Source organism: Pinus tabuliformis, chromosome 6, assembly GCF_031772625.1.
Source record: "Pinus tabuliformis cultivar Carrire ecotype Pingquan chromosome 6, CPIR1, whole genome shotgun sequence".
In the NCBI taxonomy this organism is placed as follows: domain Eukaryota; kingdom Viridiplantae; phylum Streptophyta; class Pinopsida; order Pinales; family Pinaceae; genus Pinus; species Pinus tabuliformis.
The window spans coordinates 1,413,847,048-1,413,857,497 of record NC_142292.1 but is presented as its reverse complement, the minus strand read 5'-3'; positions in this window follow the sequence as shown (position 1 = coordinate 1,413,857,497).

Genomic DNA, 10,450 nt, shown 5'->3' with positions numbered 1-10,450 from the left:
TGCACACCAACAAAACCCTCAACCCCTAGCCCTCTCGACAACGACCTGCAAGCATATCACAGTCTCACCCAAAGTGATTATGGGAGGTTGCAAAACCAGGTTTCTGCAGCCTGAGGGATACTGCGTTATGGAACTGTTGTATTTTCTTTATGCTTTAATTATTATAAACAAATTCTCATCAACTAATTACTTCACACTTATAGATTACTTCACATAATTACATTCATCACTTAACATGTCATAAACATTCATAAACTATGCAAAAAGTGCAGATAATAAGAAAATAAACCCTTGAGACACAGATTTTACCATGGTTCATCCCAATGTGGGACTACGTGCACAATAACTATTGCTTCTAATATGGAATTCGATATAATAGACCGTTCTTCCCCACGCACACAGCTGCAGGGTGTCTATGTGCTAAGCTGTAGACCCAAGCCTCCGCGCACACAATTGCGGAGCCTCGCCCTTCCTTCGAAGTACAGACCACAAAATTATCACATAAGCATAGATCTAGATCAATTAATTCGATTGATTTGATGCCTTCCTTCTTTATTATTCATCCCTATATATACTATTACACGAGGGATTTACGTCGTTACATTACCATGGACCTGATACCATGGTTTCCGAAATACAAGGGACTATGGCCCAAAACCAAAAAATTTACAATATTTTAATGTTTTTACAAAAAGGAAGGGGCTTCGCCGCAAACCCTTGATGATGCGATGTTCACTTCGTACTCTGCAACATTCTTTCTATTGTGCGCTTCCACAAAACATGAATTTCTTCCAAAAAATCTGGCCAAGTTGGGTTGCGCCCAACAACACTGCATCGAGTTGTGTTATAAATCTCCATGGGTAGTATGTTTTGTTGGTCATGAGCATCATTGGATAGTAAGGATGGTTTTCCCCCAAGGGGTGGGGAGTGGGGGGCGACAGGTTTGTAACAGCCCTTGATATATTTTCCATGTAAATAAAATATGACTAAGGTCATGGGAATTGTATTCCAAGTTGAATGTTGGGAAAACATTATAGTGAACATCACTTGTGGTTTAGTAATGGCTATAGAAATTGGCAAAGGAAAAGAGCCAATAATTGGCATTTAATTATGGGAAATTAAAGAAAATAGGAGAAAAGAAAGGTGAAGAGTCACTTTCCATGCAAGGGAAATTAGAGCAAAAATTAAAGAAAATGAAGAGAAATGCGACATCAATGATAAAAAGGAATCAAAGAATAAGTTGCTAAATTTTTTATAGTTTTGATTTTAGCTCTTGTTCTTTCTTGATACTCTTGCACACTTAGAGCATTTTTGGAGCATTCTAACATTGACTTGGACTTGGAGAAAGCAAGCAAAGAAAAAACAACGAATTGGAGGACAGTGGAAAAGAAGGTTGGACCAGTAGCTATAGTAGGGATACTTTGTAGGTAATAGGTTGCATGTGTGATTTCCTTGCTAGTTTTTGGATGCATGGTACTTGCATGTGGTTCTTTGGTTATTTTGTTTTCATTGGCATGAGATTTTCCTAGATTGACAATGGTTTCAACCTTTCCTTTCCATTTCCTGGATAACCATGGTGTTGTGGGTGCCTTATGTTGGTTTAAGCTTTGGATGGTTGATAGACTTTGCATCCTAGTGAGGTGGTCTCAAGAAATTCCCAAGGGTCAAGGGTGGAGATGGTCTTTCTCCTAGAACTCTTGACAAATGGATGGAGACAGGAAAATTCCTTTAGATGTGGTGAAGAAATTTGGAGTCATCCAAGCTTTTTTTGGTGTTAGTGATTTCTATATTTGTTCGGTGAAATCACTATGGTTTAGGGTTGAGGTTGTTTGGCCTCTAGAAGCCCTAATTGGTTTAATTCCGTTTTAACCCATATTATCCCACATTCATCCTTGGAATATGGCATGAGGGTGATTGGCTGGAAGAGGATATTTGGTTCAACCCAATATATGGTCAGGTGGTAAGTTAAAGTCCCCGACTTGGTTATTTTTTTCATATGTTAATATAATTTATTTTCCCTATTGTGATTTATGAGCACATGTACTGGTTATTATGTGATCTTATGGCTAATTTTTCACGGTTTCTATTATGGTTATATGCATGGTTCTATGATGTGCTCCAGTTATGGATCTTGTTCATGATTTCATAAGTGATTGAATGGTTACTGTATTCATGGGATAATAAGTGTTGTTGCAACTACCTTGATAGGGCATTGGACCTTCTTGACAATTCTCTGATGTAGTTTAGAATTTTATAATCGGATATGCATTCATGACTTGTAGCTTCTATGTGCTCCATATGTTTGAAAACATATTTATCTTGCAATAGGCATGTAATGGTCAATATCTTGCTCAAGCTTTGAATATTCATCATTGTCATGATTTTGGAAAGTTACAGGAAATTTTGGGCAGTGGTCTGGAGGCTAGCCTAAAAAAGTGGCATAGCTCTCATGACCACATGCACTGAAAAGGGGATTTTGGGTCATAATTATTTGCATGGATACATGCTTTTGGGTTTGGTTATAGCCTCCCAACCATATGCATGAATTGTTATGGTTGTAGTTGGGGAGTAAACCTAGTGAAAAAGAGTTATAGCTTAGAGATTGATCACCTAGGGTGCTTGTTAGGCTCTTGAGTGATCTGTAGTCTCTAAGGGATGTAAGTTTTCTTATGTTTTGTAGGCCCCACTTCCATAACTGGAACTTGGAAGTCGGGTCATATCATAGTGACACTCAGCTCATGTTTACCCTGGAGAGCTTGTTGAAGTGGGTAAATGTGGGAGGAGGTGATGCAAACTATTATCATCATATAATACAATTTTTTCTCCTCAAACAACTACTTAACAATGATATTATCAAAATCTAGCACAAGTTCACAAATGAAGATAATCTTACTTCTTATCAGTGCATCAAACCATAGTTGTATAATTCTTGGTCATCCACATGTTAGTATGTAAACTTCAATGATCATTCACTAGATCTTAGCCTTGAGCTATTGTATGTCAATTGATGTATGCTCCAAATATACAATTATGTACCAACTCCTTGTATACTAAAAATTTTAATAATACCTCAAACACAACTAAAACATTAACAATACATAATTCATACATGAGATGTACATTGACACATTGTACTGTGATAATTGTCTTTCCTTTTGTCCAACAATCCATAACCAAACTAATCTCATCAATACAATTCTTTACACTGTGAAACCCTAGTAGCAGTCCTTCAACAATACATGCTCATCAAGCAACTGTACAATGCAAATGCTTGTGGAAATATACTCTTAAGACACATAAATGAACATAACCCATCAATAATATAACAACATACATGCAACTAAGTAATGAGAAACATATACCTTTTTGCAACAACCAATTCAAATGAAACTTAGCCATACAAGGAAAATCTAGCCACAAATCATCCCACTTTCTGCTTCAAATGGTATTAGTAGTGATACAAATATGTGGAAATGCACTAGCATACAAAAATTCACTAAAATCCTCTCTCAACTATATAGACTTATGGTATGCCAACACTCTCTTAGTCCTTTGCATTTGTAAGAATTGTAAAATATATCATGAACAAATCAAGTGATCACTATACTGGTTGCAGTAATAGCAATAATTAAATTATTGATCATGGGTCCAAGGGATAAGATCTATCTCAACTCATCAAAAAACAAAATCTCTTTCTCTGCATAAACCCTTGTAGCTCTAGCTCAACACTTGTGACACAAATCAACATACAAATCCATATAGGCATAGAACATGAATGACTCTCTGCAAGGCTTAGTCCAAACATGGAAGCCCTGGTCAAATAAAATATAGAGGTATGTGATACCAAAACATGACTGAGACAATATAGTTCATAGTATCCCTTGTAATAAATTCTTTGATCCAAGTGCACTAGAGAACAGGTTAGATGATTTCATAATATTTTCTCAACTAAATACATAAATCTCTTTGTTCAATATTGTAAATCACTACAGGTATCACACTTTAGTCCACATGCTCTGTTTTTTATCACTCCTAATGCATTAGATATTTTCTATAGGAAATTGCACCAGAATTATGTTTGTGCTTAGAATTTAAGCTTTCCTATGAATAAATCATGACATGCCTTTTCTCTTCATGTGTCCTTGCACTAGAGGTTCTAAATACATAGACCATAAGCACACATTATTTTCACCACTTCTTTATGCCTTCCAAAACATAGATAAACTCAAATATACTTTCATCACACCATGCAAGAACAAATTAAGATGAATGTTTCTCAGATAGAAGTTCAAATTAATTCCCTTACACACCAATAAGAGTACAAGATTCTTTGTGTACCAAACAAGTGAAATAGCAGTCGTGCAATTGATGCACTTCCATATACACAAAAAAATTTGGATAAGGGCTCAAATAGTCACATCGAGTAGCCTTAAGATATGCCTTATACCTATATGAAGATTGCAATCATCATGGTGAGTAGCCTTGCATGAGGATATCACTCAAAACCACAAAAGAGATACAATAATAAAACCCACTGCTAGATGCTCTTTGGTTTTCCTCAGGAAAGTGTGAGAATATGCCACAAAGTTCTAATAAAAAGGGGATGAAATTATTCTACTACAAGCTACCTTATAAATTGATCTAGATTATGCCTTAGAAACTACTAATATAACCCTACCTCAGATCCAAAACCTAACATTATAGGAGCCTCAGAAGTTGTGAACAGATCGGTCTTAGTGGATCCAAATTAGTCCTTAGAGAAGACCAAAATTTTAGGCCTCAATGCCTCAAAAAACCTTGTTCAAATTGTTCATAAACCTAGTGAAAAAGGCCTTATAGAGTACTTTTTATTTTCCTCAGACAAATGGTCTATAACCCAGCGAATAACCTTCATAAAACAAAGAACAGTAAATAAATAATAAAAATAAAAATAATAATAAAAAAATTAAAAAATATAAAATAAATAAATAAATATAAAATAGAAAATATAAATAAATAAAATAAAATAATAATAATAATAATAATAATAATAATAATAATAATAAATCACACTTTAGACTTCTTCAGTTGTGTGTGACTATTCTAGGCCATAGAGAAATCATGAAGAAAATATGTGTTCTTTCTTTCTCTTGGTGGGTAGACATGTTGTGTATATATACTAGCCAAGGACATATATAAGTCAACTTGACAATAGGACGGAGCTGACTTGATTAATTGGAGGGAGTCCACCTTCCAAGAAATTAATTTTGAAATTCAATTTCGAATAATTTTGGAGCAAAAATTAACCTGATTTGGAGGCATACTTATCAATTATTTTTGATAATTTATCCTTAATAAAATCTTATTTTTACTTTGACTAGGATAGGCTCATTTTAATTTAATTTTATTGAATAAACAAAAACACTAATAAGCAATTAATAAACTTCCCTTATCATCTCGTAGTGGGGCTTCTTGACCAATCTTCGGGGCTTCAACTTTGAATAGCCATATCTCCTCAACCATGAGGAGTTATGAAGTATGCCACATACTATTGGAATCAATACAATGAGGAGAATCAAATGATGACGATCGCACGATCAAAATCATTTTCCTTCACATCCATTTTCCTCAACAACTGTGGGGCGTATAGGGTTTCTCTTCTCATCTTTCAGGTATTTTTATCAATTGTATCTTCTTATCAATGCAAACTAGATGAATATTAAGAGAATTCAAGTACCAATGTCGGCATCAATGACAACACCATTCAAAAATATCCCCTTTTGTTTGTCAGGCCAGGAGGTAACTCCACAAATTGAATTGTGCTTTGCATTAAGATGGAACATGGATATATACATGGAGAGGGAGACTATTGGGTTTCATCTCCCAATGTCTCTTCATCTTCCAATTCTCTTTATTTTTCTATTTACAATATTTACATGGATTTACCTAATCCCAAATATTAGGTGTCAACATCCCCCCCCTCAATCTAAAGGGATGTTGGTGAGTCCAAGCATCATTTAGATTCTTTCAAACTTTTGTCTTCCAAGCACTTTGGTGAATATTTCTGCAATCTTCTCATTTGTGGAACAATGGCGTAGGTGGATTGTCTTGGCCTCAACATGATGTCAGATTAGGTGATATTTTATATTGATATGCTTCATTCGATCATGGAACTTTGAGTTCATGTCCAACTTTATTGCAAAATTGTTGTCAATCAAAAGAGGAGTTGAATGCACTTTCTTCTCTTGCAAATCTTCAAGAATTTTCCTAAGCCACACAATTTCCTTTGTTGCTTCAGTTGCTGCCACATATTCTTCCTCAGTTGTGGAATCTACTAGAACTAGTTGTTTGTGTGACCTCCAAGAGACAAGTCTTGATCCAATACTCATAACATAACCTAAACTAGATATCCGAGTTTCTTTATCTTCATCAAAGCCTGAATCAGAGTATCCAATCAAGTGGAAGTCACCCATATGTATATACTTAAATCCAAAGTCTTGAGTTCCCTTCAATTAATTTAGAACTCTTTTTGCATCATACCAATGATCCTCACAAGGCTTTTGCATAAACCTGGAGAGGATTCCAACAGCAAATGAAATGTCTAGTTTGGTAGTATTCAAGTAGTTGAGACTTCCTACGAGTTTTCTATTCTTCGCTGCATCCTCAAATTATTTTCCTTCAATGGATATGAGCTTTGAGTTTTTTTCCATTGGAATAGTCAAAGGATTGCACTCAACCATGTCATACCTGTTCAATAGATATCCATTCAAGAAAGAAATTTTTACATCCATTTGATGGATTTTCCAACTGTTCTGTGCTGCCAAGGTAAAGAGTGCCTAGATGGTAGCCCATTTTTTTATGGGGGAAAAATTCTCCTCATAGTCGACCCCTTCCTTTTGTGCAAAACCTTTTGCCACAAGCCTAAATTTATGCTTGTCAAGTGAGCCATCTGATTTATACTTGTTTTTGAAGACCCACTTGCAGCCAATTGGTTTGGTTCCCAATGGAGGATCAACCAGCTTCCAGGTGTCATTCTTTATCAAAGCATCATATTCTTCTTGCATCGCTTCTTTCCATTCATCATGAGAAGTAACTTCTTTGAAGGAATTTAGTTTGAAATCGGTAGAAAAGTTCAGTTCACAATCATAAGAAACATCCATACCAACCAATGAATTAGGATTGTCTACATCACCTCCATTTTGTTTGGTTGAGCTTCTTGTTATTTTCTTTCCAACCTCATCAGGATGAACACTTCCAAGTGTCTTTGTCAGCTATTTTGGATGACCTTTCTAATATGGGTTAGGCTACTTAATTGACTGAGATGGGGTTGAATCAAGATTTAGTCTCCCAAATTTTCTAATCACATCAGTCAAAGTGTCATCATTAGTTGGAGCTTCATGTGGGGGAGAGAGTGCTTCGAAAGAAGATTCCACAGATTGATCCAGTACAGGAATCCCCCCTTCAAGATGTCGAATCTCATTATCAAATTCTTGAAAATACTTTGTACGTCTGAATTTATCCGAGCGGTCAAGCTGTCACTTAACAACATTGTCAATCTTGGAAGATTCAAGAAAGATCACATATCTATATATTATAAACTTTTTGTTCACTTCATCATAGAGATGGTATGCTTTGGAGGTATTTGAGTACCCCAAGAAGATACGTTTGTGACTCCTTGCACCAAGTTTGTTTCTTTATTCCTTAGGTATCAAGGCATAGCAAGTGGAACCAAAAACCCTGAGATGTCTCACCGAAGAAATGTGGCCATACCACATTTCATAGGGAGTCTTTTTTTTATAGCATTAAATGGACACCTATTCTTTATATACACAACACATATAACTGCATCAGCCCAAAACATCAGTTTAACATTCTTGAAAAACATCATGGAACATACCATATTTAAGATTGTACTATTCATTCTTTCAGCGACTTCATTCTGTTGGGGATTATAAGGCACAGTTGTTTGGTGTTTGATACCATGCTAGAAAACATAGTTTTCAAATTCATTTGAAGTTTATTCCTTTCCATTATCAGTGTGAATAGAGCCAATATGAGATTGTGCATCATTTTCAATCCATGCATTAAATTTCTTGAATGTTTCAAAAGCTTCAGATTCTTTCTTCAATAAATAAACCCAACACATTCTGGTGTAGTCATCAATAAATGTCATCATCTATTTATTACCATTTGCAAAAGGAATGGGAATTGGGCCACATAAATCAAAATGAATGAGTTCAAGGTTTCAATGTTCTCTAGAATGAGAATCATGAAAGCACTATTTGTTGTGTTTTCCTAAGATACAAGCATCACATTGCTTAAGTTTCCTAGGAATTATAGGAAAACCAATAAAACCATTTTTCTTCAACAAATGAAGGTTGTCATAGTTCAAGTGTCCAAATCTAGTATGCCATAAAAGACTTGATGTAAATGTACCTTCATCATAGTGAGAAATGTATGAGAAGTTTTGTGCATGAGAATAGGTTCCTTGCAGCTTTAGAAGTCTTTCTTCTTCTATCTCGGTCATGAAAAGTGAGTTATATGATGTTTTTCTGACCTCAGCCTTGCCATCAAAAATATGAATTGAGTTTCCTTGCTAGTGGATGTGGACTAAATACAACAAGTTTCTCCTCAGCTCCGAGAGGTATAGAACATCATGCATAAGAAAGTTTGGAAGACTAGGCATTTTGAGCCTGATGGTGCCAAGCCATGATGGCTTGAGTTTTGACTTGTATGTAAACCAACAACATTGTCAATGAATTCTTCAAAGAAATCACTGTTGAAATTCATGCAACAATTTTCTCCTGAATCAAGCAACCAATCATCTTTCCATAAAGAAAATAAATAATTGAATAAGTCTTTAGTTACTCCAATGTTGTAATGTGTGACAACATAATGAGTAGATTCATGTGCTTTACCTTTCCCTTTGTCATGCGTTTCACCTTTTCCTTCATTTATTTCCTGCTCAATTTTGTCCCAAGACAGCTTACATGTGGATGCATCATGTCCATCTCTATTGCATCGTATGCAATGAAGATCAGACTTTTCTCCTTGGAATTGTCTGCTCCCCTTTCCTCTAAAATTCCTCTTTCCTCTTCCTCTTCGACCACCACTTCCTCTAGAAGAATCTTGTGCATGATTCTTCTCCTTCTAAACAAAGCACACAGTTTCTTTAGTAGACTAAGGATTTGCCTTCTTCCCAAAATCCTTCTCTCTCTCTCAGCCAACGTATTTTCAAGGGAGTCAAAATTAATCTCCTTAAGGTTGTCGCTTGCTTGCAATGACTCAGGATAATGTGAATAGGTGGTATATAGTTCCTTGACATAATCTATGAGAGTAATATATATTTCAACACTAGTGGCTTTTATGTCATGCATAATGGATCTTACTTCTGATGCTAAGGCAAGAGGATCATCATTTTTCAATTCATGATTGAATAAATTCAAGTTCATAGTCTGAGTCATACAATTGCTTCAACTTCTTTAAGGCTTCAAAATGATTTGAAAATGGAGAAATATGTCGACTCACCTCTTCATTTATTGACGCTGCAATCAAGGCATAGGTATTTTTGTTATTGTTTTCCCAAATGGAAAGCTCCTTATCTGAAGTGGGCTTTTCAGGTGCATTGTCTCCTTCTCCTTCACAAACCCCTTTCCATAACTCATTTAAAATGAGAGTGTGTTTTATCTTCTAGGACCACTCAGGATAGTTCTCTTTACTGGAAAGAACCACTCCAACTATAGAGATTAGTGAATGCATTATAAAATATGGAATGGACCCAAAATACTTGCAATAAAATTTGATATCAATGTAATAAAACTAATTGGTTTTCTTCAAAAATATTTAAATAAAAATATAAGCTCTCAAATATACCTCCATACAATTTCATTACCATATAAGATAATATAAAGTCATCATAATTAACTCAACATACTTTCCATATATCCCATCACAACATACGCACTTCATATTATACTATATGCACTTTACACCATCACTTTACACCATATGCACTTTATATGATCCAAAAAAATTCAACGAAGGTATTCAAAAAGCATTCAACACTCACCATAAGGTATTTATACCATGTAACATATATTGGCCCCATTAAAAATTCATCTCATAATGAATTTCTTCAAAAAAAAAAGATACCATCGAACCAAGCACAACCATTTACATGTCTACCTTTTAATAAGGATGGATTTTCAAAACATCACACAGTTAACAAAAGGAAGCACGCACAATCATTGTTTTCAGTCGTTGTTTCATTCCACAGATTTGCATAGGCAGTATCAATAATACCATTCAATGCATAACATACATACCATTCAACATAGCCAACACATGACTTATAGGTTTCGACCACACTTCATTCCAACAACAGAATATCACATAGTAGTCACCAATGCATGTGCTAAGTCACCATTTCAACGTTGATGTCGGACCCACGCTCAACACTCTAGGATATTTA